Source organism: Mixophyes fleayi, chromosome 4 (genome assembly GCF_038048845.1).
Source record: "Mixophyes fleayi isolate aMixFle1 chromosome 4, aMixFle1.hap1, whole genome shotgun sequence".
In the NCBI taxonomy this organism is placed as follows: domain Eukaryota; kingdom Metazoa; phylum Chordata; class Amphibia; order Anura; family Limnodynastidae; genus Mixophyes; species Mixophyes fleayi.
In genome coordinates, this window is record NC_134405.1 from 137730715 (window position 1) to 137747941 (window position 17227).

At 41.9% G+C, this 17227-nt stretch overlaps 1 protein-coding gene across 1 annotated transcript in view; it reads right to left on the reverse strand.

The window, feature by feature from the left end:
- The window catches only part of LOC142152134 (TRPM8 channel-associated factor homolog), a 55255-nt gene extending 39268 nt beyond the window's left edge, over nt 1-15987 (reverse strand). Inside the window, exon 1 of the mRNA XM_075208445.1 lies at nt 15877-15987. The gene's annotated coding sequence lies outside the window, so the exon portion shown is untranslated. The remainder of the gene's footprint in view (nt 1-15876) is intronic.
- Between the last annotated feature and the right edge of the window lie 1240 nt (nt 15988-17227).

A 17227-nucleotide genomic window follows, 5' to 3' on the forward strand; every position in this document is an offset into this window, starting at 1 on the left:
CCCCCCGATTTTCACTTTACCAGCACTAGGCAAACCAGCCAGGGTTGGCGGCACTATAGCAGGGGGACGCGCGGCAGGGGTCCCCCTGCCATAATGACTAACCAACCCTAGACTGTTCAGCGCTGGGCTGGATTCCCTAGGGAGTGGGGTCCTCCGAAAAAAATGAGCAGGCCCCCCCTAGAAAGAACCAGCCCAGTGCTGATAGCACTAGGGCTCTTCCTACTACCCCTGGGCTGTGGGTAGTAAGGTAATACGGCGATAAAGAATGAAAAAAATAAACGGACGACATTTTGTTTTGTGGAACTACAAGTCCCAGCCAGCCAGGTTGCCAAAAACAGCGTGGCCATGCTGCTGCTTGTATAACTACAAGCACCAGCATACCCACGGCAGCCAGGGCATGTTGGCACTTGGAGAACCACAAGTGCCAACATGCCCTGACATCCCTGGCTTGCTGGGACTTGTAGTTCCACAAAACAAAATGGCTCCGGCAGCTGTATGACAGAGGCAGTGTAACAGTGATGTGTTTACAACTCACTGTTACAACACAGGAGAGTTTGCCAAACACAGGAGAGTAAGCTAAACTCGGGAGTGTTTACATCGCACAAAATCCCCAGAGATGACCAGAAATTTTGAACTTCAGTGTCAAAATTAGGGATGAGCGCGCTCGGATTTCTGAAATCCGAGCCCACCCGAACGTTGCGGATCCGAGTCGGATCCGAGACAGATCCGGGTATTGGCGCCAAATTCAAAAGTGAAACTGAGGCTCTGACTCATAATCCCGTTGTCGGATCTCGCGATACTCGGATCCTATAAATTCCCCGCTAGTCGCCGCCATCTTCACTCGGGCATTGATCAGGGTAGAGGGAGGGTGTGTTAGGTGGTCCTCTGTGCTGTTTAGTTCTGTGCTGTTTAGTTCTGTGCTGTTTAGTTCTGTGCTGTTTAGTTCTGTGCTGTTTAGTTCTGTGCTGTTTAGTTCTGTGCTGTTTAGTGCTGTGCTGTTTAGTGCTGTGCTGTGCTGTGCTGTGCTGTGCTGTGCTGTGCTGTGTTCTGCAGTATCAGTCCAGTGGTGCTGTGTGCTGTGCTCTGTCCTTCTGAGGTCAGTGGTGCTGCTGGGTCCTGTGCTGTGTCCTGTTCAGTCCAGTGGTGCTGTGTCCTGTGCTCTGTGCTTCTAAGGGCATAGTTATTTCCCCAATATTCCCCTGTGTTTAAAAAAATAAAAAAAAGTTTTTTTTATAAAATACCAAAAACTACTTTAATATTTTTTAATTACCACAAAATTTTCACAACCAATCCTGCAGTATAAGCCCATTGGTACTGCAATATTACCAAGTTCACACATTCAGCAGTAAAAGTCCAGTGGTACTGCAATATTACAAAGTTTACACATTCTGCAGTATCAGTCCAGTGGTGCTGTGTCCTGTGCTCTGTCCTGCTGAGTTCCGTAGTGCTGCTGGGTCCTGTGCCGTGTCCTGTTCAGTCCAGTGGTGCTGTGTCCTGTGCTCTGTGCTTCTAAGGGCATAGTTATTTCCCCATTATTCCCAAGTTTGTAAAAAATAAAAAAAAAGTAAAAAAAAATAAAAAATTAAAAAAAAAAAAAAAAATATAATAATTATAACCAAATTTGCAAAACCAATCCAGCATTATAAGTCCATTGGTACTGCAATATTACCAAGTTCACACATTCAGCAGTAAAAGTCCAGTGGTACTGCAATATTACAAAGTTTACACATTCTGCAGTATCAGTCCAGTGGTGCTGTGTCCTGTGCTCTGTCCTGCTGAGTTCCGTAGTGCTGCTGGGTCCTGTGCCGTGTCCTGTTCAGTCCAGTGGTGCTGTGTCCTGTGCTCTGTGCTTCTAAGGGCATAGTTATTTCCCCATTATTCCCAAGTTTGTAAAAAATAAAAAAAAATAAAAATATATAATAATTATAACCAAATTTGCAAAACCAATCCAGCATTATAAGTCCATTGGTACTGCAATATTACCAAGTTCACACATTCTGCAGTATCTTGTGCTACATATAATAGAGAACAAAAATTTGGAGGATAAAGTAGGGAAAGATCAAGACCCACTTCCTCCTAATGCTGAAGCTGCTGCCACTAGTCATGACATAGACGATGAAATGCCATCAACGTCGTCTGGCAAGCCCGATGCCCAATCTCCTAGTACAGGGCATGTAAAATCCAAAAAGCCCAAGTTCTCAAAAAACAGCAAAAAAAGAAAATTAAAATCATCTGAGGAGAAACGTAAAGTTGGCAATATGCCAATTACGACAAGTAGTGGCAAGGAACGGCTTAGGCCCTGTCCCGTGTTCATGACTAGTGGTCCAACCTCACCCAAGGATCAAAGCCCTCCTCCCCCCCCCTACAAAAAATTTAAGAGAGTTATGCTGTCAGCAACAACAACAAAACAGCAAAGAACTCTGCCTTCTAAACAGATGACATCACAAATCCCCAAGGCGAGTCCAAGGGTGTTGTTGGTTGTGAACCCTGACCTTCCCATCACTGTACGGGAAGAGGTGACTCCATCCAGCATTTGCAGCACGCCCTCTGCATATGCTGGAAGGATCACCCACAGTCCAGTTACAGATTTGGCTAATGAAGGTGTGAATGTTGTGCACTGGGAGGAGGATATTGATGTAGCTGGCGCTGAGGAGGATGTTGATGATTATGATGCAGACAGCATTTCTCAATTTCTATTTATATTCTAGATTATATAACGGCTGAAAAGTTTTCTGTTTTACTCCTAGTGGAGAGGGGATCTGATGCAGACAGATACCAAACTGCCTTTGTCCATTTCTTTGTATATTTGAATTGCTAGTTCGACAGTCTATGCAGGCTGCTTTATTTATATTCAACTACAAGTGTAGGGCGGGGGGGGGGGGGGGCATAGATAGCCACCAAAGTAACGTGGTCCATTTAATTTCACTTTCTAGCTCCACAGTCTGTGCAGCCTGCTTTTTTTTATCTTCAAAGTATTTATATTTACAAGCCTTGCAATCTAAATTAACTAGAGGTAGTGACGTGGTAGAACTCCAAAAGGCAGTTTAGAAGCCCCTGTACAAACTGGCTCTATTTTTTAACTGAGTTGTCCCCCCTCCAGTGTGTACTCGGAAAGAGTTTTTAGTGCAGCGGGGAACCTGGTCAGTGAGCGGCGAAGGAGGTTGCTTCCTCACAACGTTGAAAAAATGATGTTTATAAAAATGAATAATCAATTCCTCAATGAAGTACAGCACTGCCCTCCAGATACTACAGAGGGACCTGTGGTTGTGGAGTCCAGCGGGGACGAATTGATAATGTGTGATGAGGAGGAAGTAGACACTGTAGGGGGAGAGGAATCAGAGGTTGAGGATGAGGACGACATCTTGCCTCAGTAGAGCCTGTTTAGTCTGTACAGGGAGAGATGAATAGCTTTTTTGGTGTGGGGGCCCAAACAAACCAATCATTTCAGTCAAAGTTGTTTGGTAGGCCCTGTCGCTGAAATGATTGGTTTGTTAAAGTGTGCATGTCCTATTTCAACAGCAGACCTCTCAACTGCAGCTCATCCCTCCTCTGCGGGGATAATGTCTCCTGTGCTCTGACACGTCACTCTGTGTACTCTCAGCCTCAGGATCTGACACTACAGCTACCATGCCTCTTGTAGCAGCCCTCACTCCAGGGCCTCTTCCATGTGCAGTGTCCCCCTCTCTCTTGGGTTCACTATAGTGGCATGGAGTTCTCCCCCTCATCCAGGGCACACATTCCTTGCCCTGGCTCAGTCACCACGCTCAGACTTCCAGGCAATGCTGGGGGAGCCTGGGAGCTTCCACCCCAGGTCCCCAGCTACAACTCTCCTCTCCTGTGTCTTCTCTCTCTTTCTGACACTTGAAAGATCGTGCCTTTAAATGAAAAAGTCAGTCTTGATTGCACGACTATGTGCAAGTGCAACAGGGACATTTTTTTGGGTTTACAAAGTCAAACAGTAACACTACGACCCTGTCTGTCTGGGGTCTGTCAATGACGAATTGTCTGGAGCATGTTTTGAGGAGGTATTGTGGCCCCGGTATCAAATTGGGTACCGGGGCCACCCCACTATGCAGTCCAGATACTTGTTTGGTGGAATTCCGACACGTGGAGGGTTTTTTAATTATATTGTGGCCTCGGTACCAAATTGTGTACCGGGGCCACCACACTACGCAGTCAAGATACTTGTTTGGTGGAATTCAGACCAGTTGAGGGTTTTATTATTATATTGTGTGGACCACTCTATCTATACCACACTACAACTCTATACCACTCTATTTCCTACTTTAATTCTATTTAATTCTATTTCCTACTTTAATTCTATTACTAATTAATTAACATAAAGAGGAACCAAAAAAACCAATTTTACCAAAAGTATAATATGACTTAGACTTACAAACACTACACTTGAAAGATCGTGCCTTTAAATGAAAAAGTAAGTCTTCATTGCACGACTATGTGCAACAGGGACAGTTTTTTTCTTTACAAAGTCAACTAATAACACTTGGACCCTGTCTGTCTTTAACATACTTAATGGGATCTCAATGACGAATTGTCTGTAGCATGTTTGGAGGAGGTATTGTGGCCCCGGTATCAAGTTGGGTACCGGGGCCACCCCACTATGCAGTCCAGATACTTGTTTGGTGGAATTCCGACACGTGGAGGGTTTTTTAATTATATTGTGGCCTCGGTACCAAATTGTGTACCGGGGCCACCACACTACGCAGTCAAGATACTTGTTTGGTGGAATTCAGACCAGTTAAGGGTTTTATTATTATATTGTGTGGACCACTCTATCTATACCACACTACAACTCTATACCACTCTATTTCCTACTTTAATTCTATTTAATTCTATTTCCTACTTTAATTCTATTACTAATTAATTAACATAAAGAGGAACCAAAAAAACCAATTTTACCAAAAGTATAATATGACTTAGACTTACAAACACTACACTTGAAAGATCGTGCCTTTAAATGAAAAAGTAAGTCTTCATTGCACGACTATGTGCAACAGGGACAGTTTTTTTCTTTACAAAGTCAACTAATAACACTTGGACCCTGTCTGTCTTTAACATACTTAATGGGATCTCAATGACGAATTGTCTGTAGCATGTTTGGAGGAGGTATTGTGGCCCCGGTATCAAGTTGGGTACCGGGGCCACCCCACTACGCAGTCCAGATACTTGTTTGGTGGAATTCTGACACGTGGAGGGTGTATTTAATTTATTGTGGCCCCGGTATCAAGTTGGGTACCGGGGCCACCCCACTACGCAGTCCAGATACTTGTTTGGTGGAATTCTGACACGTGGAGGGTGTATTTATTTTATTGTGGCCCCGGTATCAAGTTGGGTACCGGGGCCACCCCACTACGCAGTCCAGATACTTGTTTGGTGGAATTCTGACACGTGGAGGGTGTATTTATTTTATTGTGGCCCCGGTATCAAGTTGGGTACCGGGGCCACCCCACTACGCAGTCCAGATACTTGTTTGGTGGAATTCTGACACGTGGAGGGTGTATTTATTTTATTGTGGCCCCGGTATCAAGTTGGGTACCGGGGCCACCCCACTACGCAGTCCAGATACTTGTTTGGTGGAATTCTGACACGTGGAGGGTGTATTTATTTTATTGTGGCCCCGGTACCAAATTGTGTACCGGGGCCACCACACTACGCAGTCAAGATAGATAGATGCGTATCATAGATAAAGTACATTCAGTGGTGTGGGGCAAATTGAAAAATATTCAAAATGCACTGACATTATCAAAAACAAGAGGTTGTCACACGCTAAAACTCCAACATGTATATGATGGAGAGGATGGAGGAGCAGCCGTATGTGTAGTGTAATGCAGACCTGTTGAAGGTTTTTTATATATTTTATTGTGGTGCCCAGTGCCCACTCCTCTACGCAGTCCAGGTACATTTATTGGTGCGAATCAAACAAGTTGATGGTTTTCTTATTATATATATTGTGGTGACCCACTCCTCTACGCAGTCCAGGTACATTTATTGGTGCGATTCATAAAAGTTCAGGGTTTTTAATATATTGTGGTGACCCACTCCTCTACGCAGTCCAGGTACATTTATTGGTGCGATTCATAAAAGTTCAGGGTTTTTAATATATTGTGGTGACCCACTCCTCTACGCAGTCCAGGTACATTTATTGGTGCGAATCAAACAAGTTGATGGTTTTCTTATTATATATATTGTGGTGACCCACTCCTCTACGCAGTCCAGGTACATTTATTGGTGCGATTCATAAAAGTTCAGGGTTTTTAATATATTGTGGTGACCCACTCCTCTACGCAGTCCAGGTACATTTATTGGTGCGATTCATAAAAGTTCAGGGTTTTTAATATATTGTGGTGACCCACTCCTCTACGCAGTCCAGGTACATTTATTGGTGCGATTCATAAAAGTTCAGGGTTTTTAAGATATTGTGGTGACCCACTCCTCTACGCAGTCCAGGTACATTTATTGGTGCGAATCAAACCAGTTGATGGTTTTCTTATTATATATATTGTGGTGACCCACTCCTCTACGCAGTCCAGGTACATTTATTGGTGCGATTCATAAAAGTTCAGGGTTTTTAATATATTGTGGTGACCCACTCCTCTACGCAGTCCAGGTACATTTATTGGTGCGATTCATAAAAGTTCAGGGTTTTTAATATATTGTGGTGACCCACTCCTCTACGCAGTCCAGGTACATTTATTGGTGCGAATCAAACAAGTTGATGGTTTTCTTATTATATATATTGTGGTGACCCACTCCTCTACGCAGTCCAGGTACATTTATTGGTGCGATTCATAAAAGTTCAGGGTTTTTAATATATTGTGGTGACCCACTCCTCTACGCAGTCCAGGTACATTTATTGGTGCGATTCATAAAAGTTCAGGGTTTTTAATATATTGTGGTGACCCACTCCTCTACGCAGTCCAGGTACATTTATTGGTGCGATTCATAAAAGTTCAGGGTTTTTAAGATATTGTGGTGACCCACTCCTCTACGCAGTCCAGGTACATTTATTGGTGCGAATCAAACCAGTTGATGGTTTTCTTATTATATATATTGTGGTGACCCACTCCTCTACGCAGTCCAGGTACATTTATTGGTGCGATTCATAAAAGTTCAGGGTTTTTAATATATTGTGGTGACCCACTCCTCTACGCAGTCCAGGTACAATTATTGGTGCGAATCATAAAAGTTCAGGGTTTTTAATATATATTGTGGTGACCCACTCCTCTACGCAGTCCAGAAAGATACCTTGTTGCAACGTTTTGGACTAATAACTATATTGTGAGGTGTTCAGATTCAGAATACACTGTAAATTAGTGGAAATGCTTGTTATTGAATGTTATTGAGGTTAATAATAGCCTAGGAGTGAAAATAAGCCCAAAAACTTGATTTTTAAACTTTTTATGTTTTTTTCAAAAAAAATCCGAATCCAATACCTTAAATCCGAACCGAGACCTTTCGTCAAGTGTTTTACGAGACAAATCCGAACCTCAAAAATAACGAAAATCCGGATCCAAAACACAAAACACGAGACCTCAAAAGTCGCCGGTGCACATCCTTAGTCAAAATCGCAGCTTGATACATTTAAGGTTTTTTTTTCAAAACTCACGGGTAAACACCCGCGATTTGCCGCGATTTAAAGCCGCTGGCAAACTCGCACTTTGATACATTTACTCCCTGGTCTGATCTATTTGTACAGCTCCCTTTATAGCCTCATTTATATCTACCACTCCCTTTCTATACTGCAGATAGAAGTATTTTACTTCCTTATGAAACCGTTATTAAGAGACGTGGAAGATAGGAGGGCGTGGAGAAAGGGAAAAACAGAGGAGATAACCGATGCCCAATTAAGGCTGCTGTCTGTGTGTAAACAACTCACAGAAATGTCTTTATCTAATCATAGAACATAAATACAGACAGTATTAGCAATAGTACTTTCCTGCACACAACACAAATAAAGAATCATGTTGCAGTTAGTGTCACTTTAATGATCCAATACAGCCCTTCAATATATATTAAGCGCTATTTATTACCAGGATGCAAAAATGCAATTGTGTAGTACCCCATAACAAGCAGTCAGGAATTTTCTTTCATTATCTTACTTGCACTGGGTTGGTCAAAACTAGATATGCTCAGGCTCGGTTCCCCGAGAACCGAACATACCCGAACTTAGCATATCCGTGTACCCAGCCGAGCTGGCTCGGTACTTTCACGCTTTTTCGGAATCGAAAACGAGGCAAAACGTCATTGTTACGTCATAAAGAATAAAGAGAAGAGCAGAAAATGTGTATAAGGGGAACTCAATGGCTCATACTTGCCATTGAATTAATACAAACATAAAATATGCATCAAGCTTTATTGGTATGTTCTAAAAAAGGAGAATACTTAAGCGATACCCTTCTCCTAGGGTTATGCTAGCGAAATATTAAAAAATGAAAAGAATAATTGATTTTAGAAAATAGAAAATGCAATGGTTAAGATGGCAGCAATAACTGCCAAGCCACTCCGTTACTCAAAGTTTTATATACTTCTACTAGTTATATGATTACTGAGTGAAAGAATATATAATTGCAAAAGTTGAAACTATAAATTGATGTCAACATTCCTATTTTACTGATGCAATAAATTATTTTACCATCATTGTGTGTGTGTGTATTCATTAAATGGTCATTTTTCAAAATACATAATTAATTAGTCTCCTTTCTCTGGGATATCCTTGATGAATTCCCATATTATTCACCCCTTTATAGGTTATTTATATGGGACAAAGGGATAGTTAATTGGTTTAGACTTATAATAGTAGTAGTATCAATAATGCTTGTCTGATTTTGATTGTGTCTCACCAACCCCTTAAATGGGTATTGTAATTGGATATTCTACTTAACCAGTCTAATAGAGAGGCTTATATATTGCCTCCTACCCCAATATTACACATAAAGGTCTTATTTCATTATATAGTAGCTGCATTTGCTCAGTTTAGTTTAAAGTGAAGTACAGCAGACTACCTTGCATGCACACATCGTTCATCCCTTTTAAGGGTTAATTATGTTGAGCAGTGAGATAGTTAGTTAGTTTAGGCTTAAGAGGTGAAAAAATGCCTGAAGATATTAAAAAAAATACTGATCAAAACCAAAACACAAGAGGGCGGTTTTGCCAAAACCAAAACCAAAACACGAAGCTAATCCAGATCCAGATCCAAAACCAAAACCACTTCACGGGGGTCAGTGAGCATCTCTAGTCAAAACTAATTAGTGATTTGTTATTATGGATTATTGCACATTCTTAATATTGCTCTTTCTTATTAGATATCAAACACCAACTGATTGCTCAGTGGTGAAAATGTAAAATAAAAAATACTAATAAAGGAAGTCCATCTGCTATAAACCCTTTACTTCCCACTCTAAAATGTTTCACTGTGATAAACTTGTGGTTTATACGTCTCTGGAAAAGGAAATCCCACATGTCAACCACATTTTACTCTACTTTGACATGAAACTAAATACAAGTGACATGGTTTCACAATCACATGTGCACACAATGCATAGTTTTGCTAAAATTTCATAATCATTACTGAGGCAACGCAGGGAAAAAGGCTGTCAGTCCTGTGTTATACAAATACATGAATCCTTTTGCATTATCTGCGACTGGTTTATACCTCTGTTCTCAAACTTGTTTATTGCCTACTAACATATCCTTACAATATTAGTTTCATAGAAACATATCTTACTTTGTTTAATAAGTTTATCTATTATGAACATACTTGCCAACTCCCGGAAACTTGCTTCCGGGAGTTGGGGGCGTGACTGGAAAGTGGGAGGGGGCGAGGTAAGGCCAATTGCGTCATTTTGGCCCCACCCCCGTGAAACCGTGCTGTAAGTCGTGGGGGGCGGGGCCAAAATGACGCGATTGACCTCACCCCGCCCTCCAAAATGGCGCGATTCACCGAGAAACGCATCAAATGACGCGATTCTCAGTGAAATCTTGGATCCGGGAGAAATGCCAGCTCCCCCGAATTTCGGGAGTCTCCCAGACTTTCCGGGAGAGTTGGCAAGTATGATTATGAAACATGTTGGCACAATCATATCTGATCAGTCTGCCAGAGCAGCATATGAGCACCTCACGCACTGTTGCATCTTCCCCTGACATCATGAGCTGCAAACTACCAGTAAAATCTCTCTCTATATAATATATAAATATGTGTACTGTGTGTTTCAAAAAAATGCATTAAAAATAATCTTTATAATAAATGGCTATCTAGTGTGATCACCACAAAGGTGAAATGCTTCAAGCATCTGCAAGAAAACACTTCTTTTGTAACAATTATGTATGAGTCCTAAATATGCCCAGTGATTTGTGGTGGTTTGAATTAATAATTCTTACAACCATCCCAGCATTACATAATTCATTTTCACATTTAATAAATAGCCCTCCTTTCCAAACTCATCCACACATTCAATTAATAGCCCCAAACAACCCCAGCATTAAATTAGCCATATGCCCGCCTTGCCATCACACACACACACACACACACACACACACACACACACACACACACATTATATAGCCATATGCCCCCCTGCCATTACACACACACACACACACACATTACATAGCCATATGTCCCCCTACCATCACATCCACATATTACATAGTCATATGCCCCCCTGCCATCACACACACACACACACATTACATCGCCACATGCCCCCCTGTCATCACACACACACACATTACATCGCCACATGCCCCCCTGTCATCACACACACACACATTACATAGCCATATGCCCCCCTGTCATCACACACACACATTACATCACCACATGCCCCCCTGTCATCACACACACACACATTACATCGCCACATGCCCCCCTGTCATCACACACACACATTACATAGCCATATGCCCCCCTGTCATCACACACACACACATTACATCGCCACATGCCCCCCTGTCATCACACACACACACATTACATAGCCATATGCCCCCCTGCCATCACACACACACATTACATAGCCACATGCCCCCCTGCCATCACACACACACACATTACATAGCCATATGCCCCCTTGCCATCACACACACACACATTACATCGCCACATGCCCCCCTGTCATCACACACACATTACATAGCCATATGCCCCCCTGCCATCACACACACACATTACATAGCCACATGCCCCCCTGCCATCACACACACACACATTACATAGCCATATGCCCCCTTGCCATCACACACACATTACATCGCCACATGCCCCCCTGTCATCACACACACACACATTACATAGCCATATGCCCCCTTGCCATCACACACACACACATTACATCGCCACATGCCCCCCTGTCATCACACACACATTACATAGCCATATGCCCCCCTGCCATCCCACACACAAATTACATAGCCATATGCCCCCCCTGCCATCACACACACACAAACACACACACATTACGTAGCCATATGTCCCCCTGCCATCACACATTACATTTAGAGACCCCCCTACACAAACATTACATTACATTTAGAGGCCCCTCTAGACAAATATTACATTAGAGGTCCCCCTACAAACACATTACATAAGATTTAGAGGCTCCCTACACACACATACATACACACACACACACACACACACATTATATTACATTTAGAGGCCCCCTACACACAAATATTACATTACATTTACACAGAAACACAAACACACCTACCTTCCAGCCGCGCTTCTCAGCACACATAAGACGGCACTTGTCATGTGGTGCGCGTACCATGTGATCTCTGCAGCCACACAGAGAGGAGGGATGTATCGCATTCACAGCTACTAGGGGGAAGGTTGCTGGTCCCGGGGAAGGGGCCAGCCACCAACTATACTACGCGGCCAGCATCTCAGACTGGTGGGGGTGCTTCCTCCCCTGCTCCCCCCCCCAATTTGGCATAGTTTCGGGTTGCCCAGATTAAGCAGATCTGGGCGCCCTGTGATTCCCCCAAAAAAATTAATTGACAAAAAAACAAAAACAAGCAGCCTTTGGATGGGCTCATTAGGACATCAGCCTACCGGGAAAACTTCCGGTAAGGCCTATGGCCAATCCGCCCCTGCCCAAGAGTATCCTGGAGCCATCTAGTACATTCAGACACCAAAATACCAGTTTTTTGGGTGCTTTTTGTAACTTGTTGAAGTGTCTGTCTCTGCATGCTTCTAGTGCAGTCTGGGTCTCTAGTGTGCAGTCTGGGGCTGTTTGTCCACCCGAAAATGGCAGACACAATTTGCAATTAACTTCCCAAAGGCACTCTGGGAGATGTAGATTTGTGAATGAGTGCATGCAGTAATATACCTGTGATTTGCAGGGTATTACACTTCTTCATAGAGGACAGTTAATCCTATTTGACTTCTGGGGGTAAATGTATCAAAGTGCGATTTTGCAACTCCAGCGATTTTCTCGGGAGAGCTGAAACTCGCCGATGTATGAAGTTGAGATTTCATGCAAAAATCGCCAGAGTTGTGCTTCTGTCAAAATCGCTATTTGCAAAATCGCCAGAGATCAAACTCCCGACTGTTTGCCACTGCAGCTATACAGTTCTCAATTGTATGAAGCTGCGAGTTAGCAAACTCAGGAGAGTTTAAACACATTACTGTTACACTGCCCTGGCAGTGTTAAAACTGTAAAGAATAGATAAAAGTCAATCCTATTTGACTTCTGGTCTGATCTATTTGTACAGCTCCCTTTATAGCCTCATTTATATGTACCACTCCCTTTCTATACTGCAGATAGAAGTATTTTACGTCCTTATGACACGGTTAGTAAGAGACGAGGAAGATAGGAGGGCGTGGAGAAAGGGAAAAACAGAGGAGATAACCGATGCCCAATTAAGGCTGCTGTCTGTGTGTAAACAACTCACAGAAATGTCTTTATCTAAACATAGTACATAAAAACAGACAGTATTAGTAATAGTACTTTCCTGCACACAACACAAATAAAGAATCATGTTGCAGTTAGTGTCCCTTTAATGATCCAATACAGCACTTTAATATTTATTAAGCGTTATTTATTATCAGGGTGCAAAAATGCAATTGTGCAGTACCCTATAACAAGCAGTCAGGCATTTTCTTTCATTAGCTTACTTGCACTGGGTTGGTCAAAACTAGTGGGAAATAAAGACATAGCTCTTAAGCCTAGGATCAAGCACAGTTGGCAAAATGTAGTGATCCCATTAGAAGATGTTGATAACTCTTGGATACTGGCAAAGCGAATTAAGTACTTAATCTGTAATTACAATATAGTTTGTTTAGTTTAATTTCCTCCCTCAATTTCTCTAGCTGCTTCTCAAAAAGCATAATTAAGGCAATCACTTAGCTCAAGCTAACCATGTCTGCACTCTCTTCACAGGCGACTACTTCACTGGACTAAAATACATTCCCCCTCAAATTCTAGTCTTGCATGTCATTGTAATTATGTGAGCAAAACAGGAAATCTGATGGAATTCCCCCCGCTGTAATGCTCTAACAATATTGGTGGCGTTATCAGAAATCACATATCCTCAAGAGATTCCAAGCAGGATAAGCCATGTTGCAATAACATCCCTTAGTTTTTCAAACAGGTTGTCAGCGGTATTACCTCCACCTGCGCCTTGCCTCGTCTCTGATAACCATCTCTCTCTCCTGCCTTCAAGACTTCTCCCGTGCTGCTCCCCACTTATGGAATTCCCTACCACGCTCAATCAGACTTTCCCAGAGTCTTCAAATCTTTAGATGCTCTTTGAAAACCAATCTCTTTTTAGAGGTGACCTTATGCTCGATAACACTATTCACACAGTAATGCACCCCACAACTATCCCAATCTCCACTCTGAGCCACACTCACTCCTTTTCTTTCAGCTGAGCCCTCTTCCACTTAGAATGTAGGCTCTGTAATGAGCAGGGTCCTCCATACCCTTTCTTTTCATGTCTCCATTCATTTTGTCTGCCTTGTCTGTTCTTTTTTTACGTATGTCTTGTTTTATGTATGTCCTTGTCTTCCCCATTGTACAGCGCTGAGGAGCACTGTTGTGCTTTACAAATCTACGATAATAATAATAATAATAATAATAATAATAATATGCCTTTCAAGCAGATGATACACTGAGTAGCCTGCCTCAGAAAAATGTGAAGTACTTGGGTACATGCTGCTGCTGTTCCTGCTGGTGAAGGCGAATCCCCGAACCAGTGGGCTGTCACAGTCATATAATCTTTAGTTTGCCCAGTTCCGCTTGTCCCCATATCTGTGGTTAAGTATTCAGTAGGTAGAATGGCATTTTGTAGCTCAATAATTACATTTTTAAGAACCTTCTGGTAGAGGTGAGGAATAGCTTTTCTAGTAAAATGGTGTTGTGATGGAATTTGGTAACGGGGACACAAGACCTCAAGTAATTGTCTAACACCAGCTGCATTAATAGTGGATATTGGACGCTTATCTAATACTAGCATAGTCGCCATGCAATCTGTGATCCGTTTTGCGACTGGGTGACAGCTTTCTTACTTTATTCCTCTTGCAAAGGATTGTTTAACAGTCAATTGTTGTCTTCTTCTAGGTTGAAGATCCACCCCCAGCAGCAGCAGCAGCAGTAGCGGGACTAACGCTCAATAATTCTTCAGAGGAATCATGGTTAGTGGAGGAGTCATCCAACCTTAGCAACTTGGATGCAGGACTAACTCCCATCACTTGTCAGGATATTGATGAAGAAGGTGTTGGGGATGTAGATGTTGTAGGGAGGTAGCTGATGCTGGACTGCTTGTTGTTATTTTTTTAACATAAGTTTCTGATTTTCCCAACAGCTTTCCATGAACTCCCTTCAAATGCCATAACATACATGAGGATCCTAGATGGTTAAGTTCCCTACCTATACTGACTGTGGCTTTACAAACACTACAAATGGCTAGATAACTGTTGACAGGATTTGTGTAAAAATAATTCCAAACATAAGAGGTGGATTTTTGGTCTTATGCCCAGGCATGACAATGACCTTCTTCTTATCACTGGCAAGAACTGCTGCAGTCTTTGTTTGAAAGTGTATGAAAATAATATTGTGACCTGTGAGGTGGTCAAAATTGACTGCAAATGACTTGAAATTAGTGTTATTGAGGTTAATAATAATGTAGGATCAAAAAAAATAAAAAATGATTTTAGCATATTTTTGCAATTTTTCTAAAAAGATACAGATCCAAAAACCAAAACCAAAGCACAAGAGGGCAGTTTGGTCAAAACCAAAACATGAAGCTAATCCAGATCTAAAACCAAAACCACTTCATGGGGGTCAGTGAGCATCTCTAGTCAAAACTAATTACTGATATGTTATTATGGATTATTGCACATTCTTAATATTGCTTGTTCTTATTAGATATCAAACACCAACTGTTTGCTCAGTGGTGAAAATGTAAAATAAAAAATACTAATAATGGAAGTCTACTATCAGCATCCAAGCTGAAGTCCATCTGCTATAAACCCTTTACTTCCCACTCTAAAATGTTTCACTGTGATAAACTTGTGGTTTATATGTCTCTGGAAAAGGAAATCCCACATGTCAACCACATTTTACTCTACTTTGACATGAAACAAAATACAAGTGACATGGTTTCACAATCACATGTGCACACAATGCATAGTTTTGATAATATTTCATAATCATGAAAAACAAGTATTTTTGTATTTATACACAAAACAAGAGCTGTGCTAAGTGTTCCTCACATTTCTTATTTAATGATAAGAAAGAGAGAGAGAGAGAGAGAGAGAGAGAGAGAGAGAAAGAGAGAAAGAGAGAGAGAGAGAGAGAGAGAAAGAGAATATAAACACAGTGCATTTGTCATGCGATTCATCATACATACAGTAGTTGTCACAGCGGCAGATGAGACTGGAATGTGAGGATGAAGGTAGAGCCACTAGTTCAGCAAAGTTCTGTCTATATAAGGTTAGAAAAGATGTGACACACAGACTTGTACTTCTCCAACTGAGCATGGAGTCAGAGGGAGGAGGCAGGAGAGGGAAGGTGAGGGAGTAGCTGGATGGAGAGGGGAAATAAATGGTTTACTGTGCATTTTAAGATTTTGCTTGTCAGGGGAAGGTCCTATTGTATTGTCACGAATGCCCAGCCTGACCCAGATGCAGCAATCTGAACAGCTGGCCGTGACTGGCATCACCTTAGTCACTTAGCAATGAGTACACCTTTTCTGCTACCACAAAGGATTTATTACGGTGTCCATACGTTCACCAGAACCATGTATTAATGTTTCACACTTACTGTAAATCATATACACATGTAGCATGAGCCTTCCTGGGCTTCGTAATTTCACAAAAATCACGGTGAAAACGCTAGATTAAATTTATTAAATAAATCAGAGTTACTACTTACTAGTTAAGACCTGGGGGTAAATGTATCATAGTGCGATTTTGCAACTCCAGCGATTTTCTCGGGAGAGTTGAAACTCGCCGATGTATGAAGCTGAGATTTCATGCAAAATCGCCAGAGTTGTGCTTCTGTCAAAATCGCTATTTGCAAAATCGCCAGAGATCAAACTCCCGACTGTTTGCCACTGCAGCTATACAGCTCTCAAATGTATGAAGCTGCGAGTTAGCAAACTCAGGAGAGTTTAAACACATTACTGTTACACTGCCCTGGCAGTGTTAAAACTGTAAAGAATAGATAAAAGTCAATCCTATTTGACTTCTGGTCTGATCTATTTGTACCGCTCCCTTTATAGCCTCATTTATATGTACCACTCCCTTTCTATACTGCAGATAGAAGTATTTTACGTCCTTATGACACGGTTAGTAAGAGACGAGGAAGATAGGAGGGCGTGGAGAAAGGGAAAAACAGAGGAGATAACCGATGCCCAATTAAGGCTGCTGTCTGTGTGTAAACAACTCACAGAAATGTCTTTATCTAAACATAGTACATAAAAACAGACAGTATTAGTAATAGTACTTTCCTGCACACAACACAAATAAAGAATCATGTTGCAGTTAGTGTCCCTTTAATGATCCAATACAGCCCTTTAATATATATTAAGCGTTATTTATTATCAGGGTGCAAAAATGCAATTGTGCAGTACCCTATAACAAGCAGTCAGGCATTTTCTTTCATTAGCTTACTTGCTCTGGGTTGGTCAAAACTAGTGGGAAATAAAGACATAGCTCTTAAACCTAGTATCAAGCACAGTTGGCAAAATGTAGTGATCC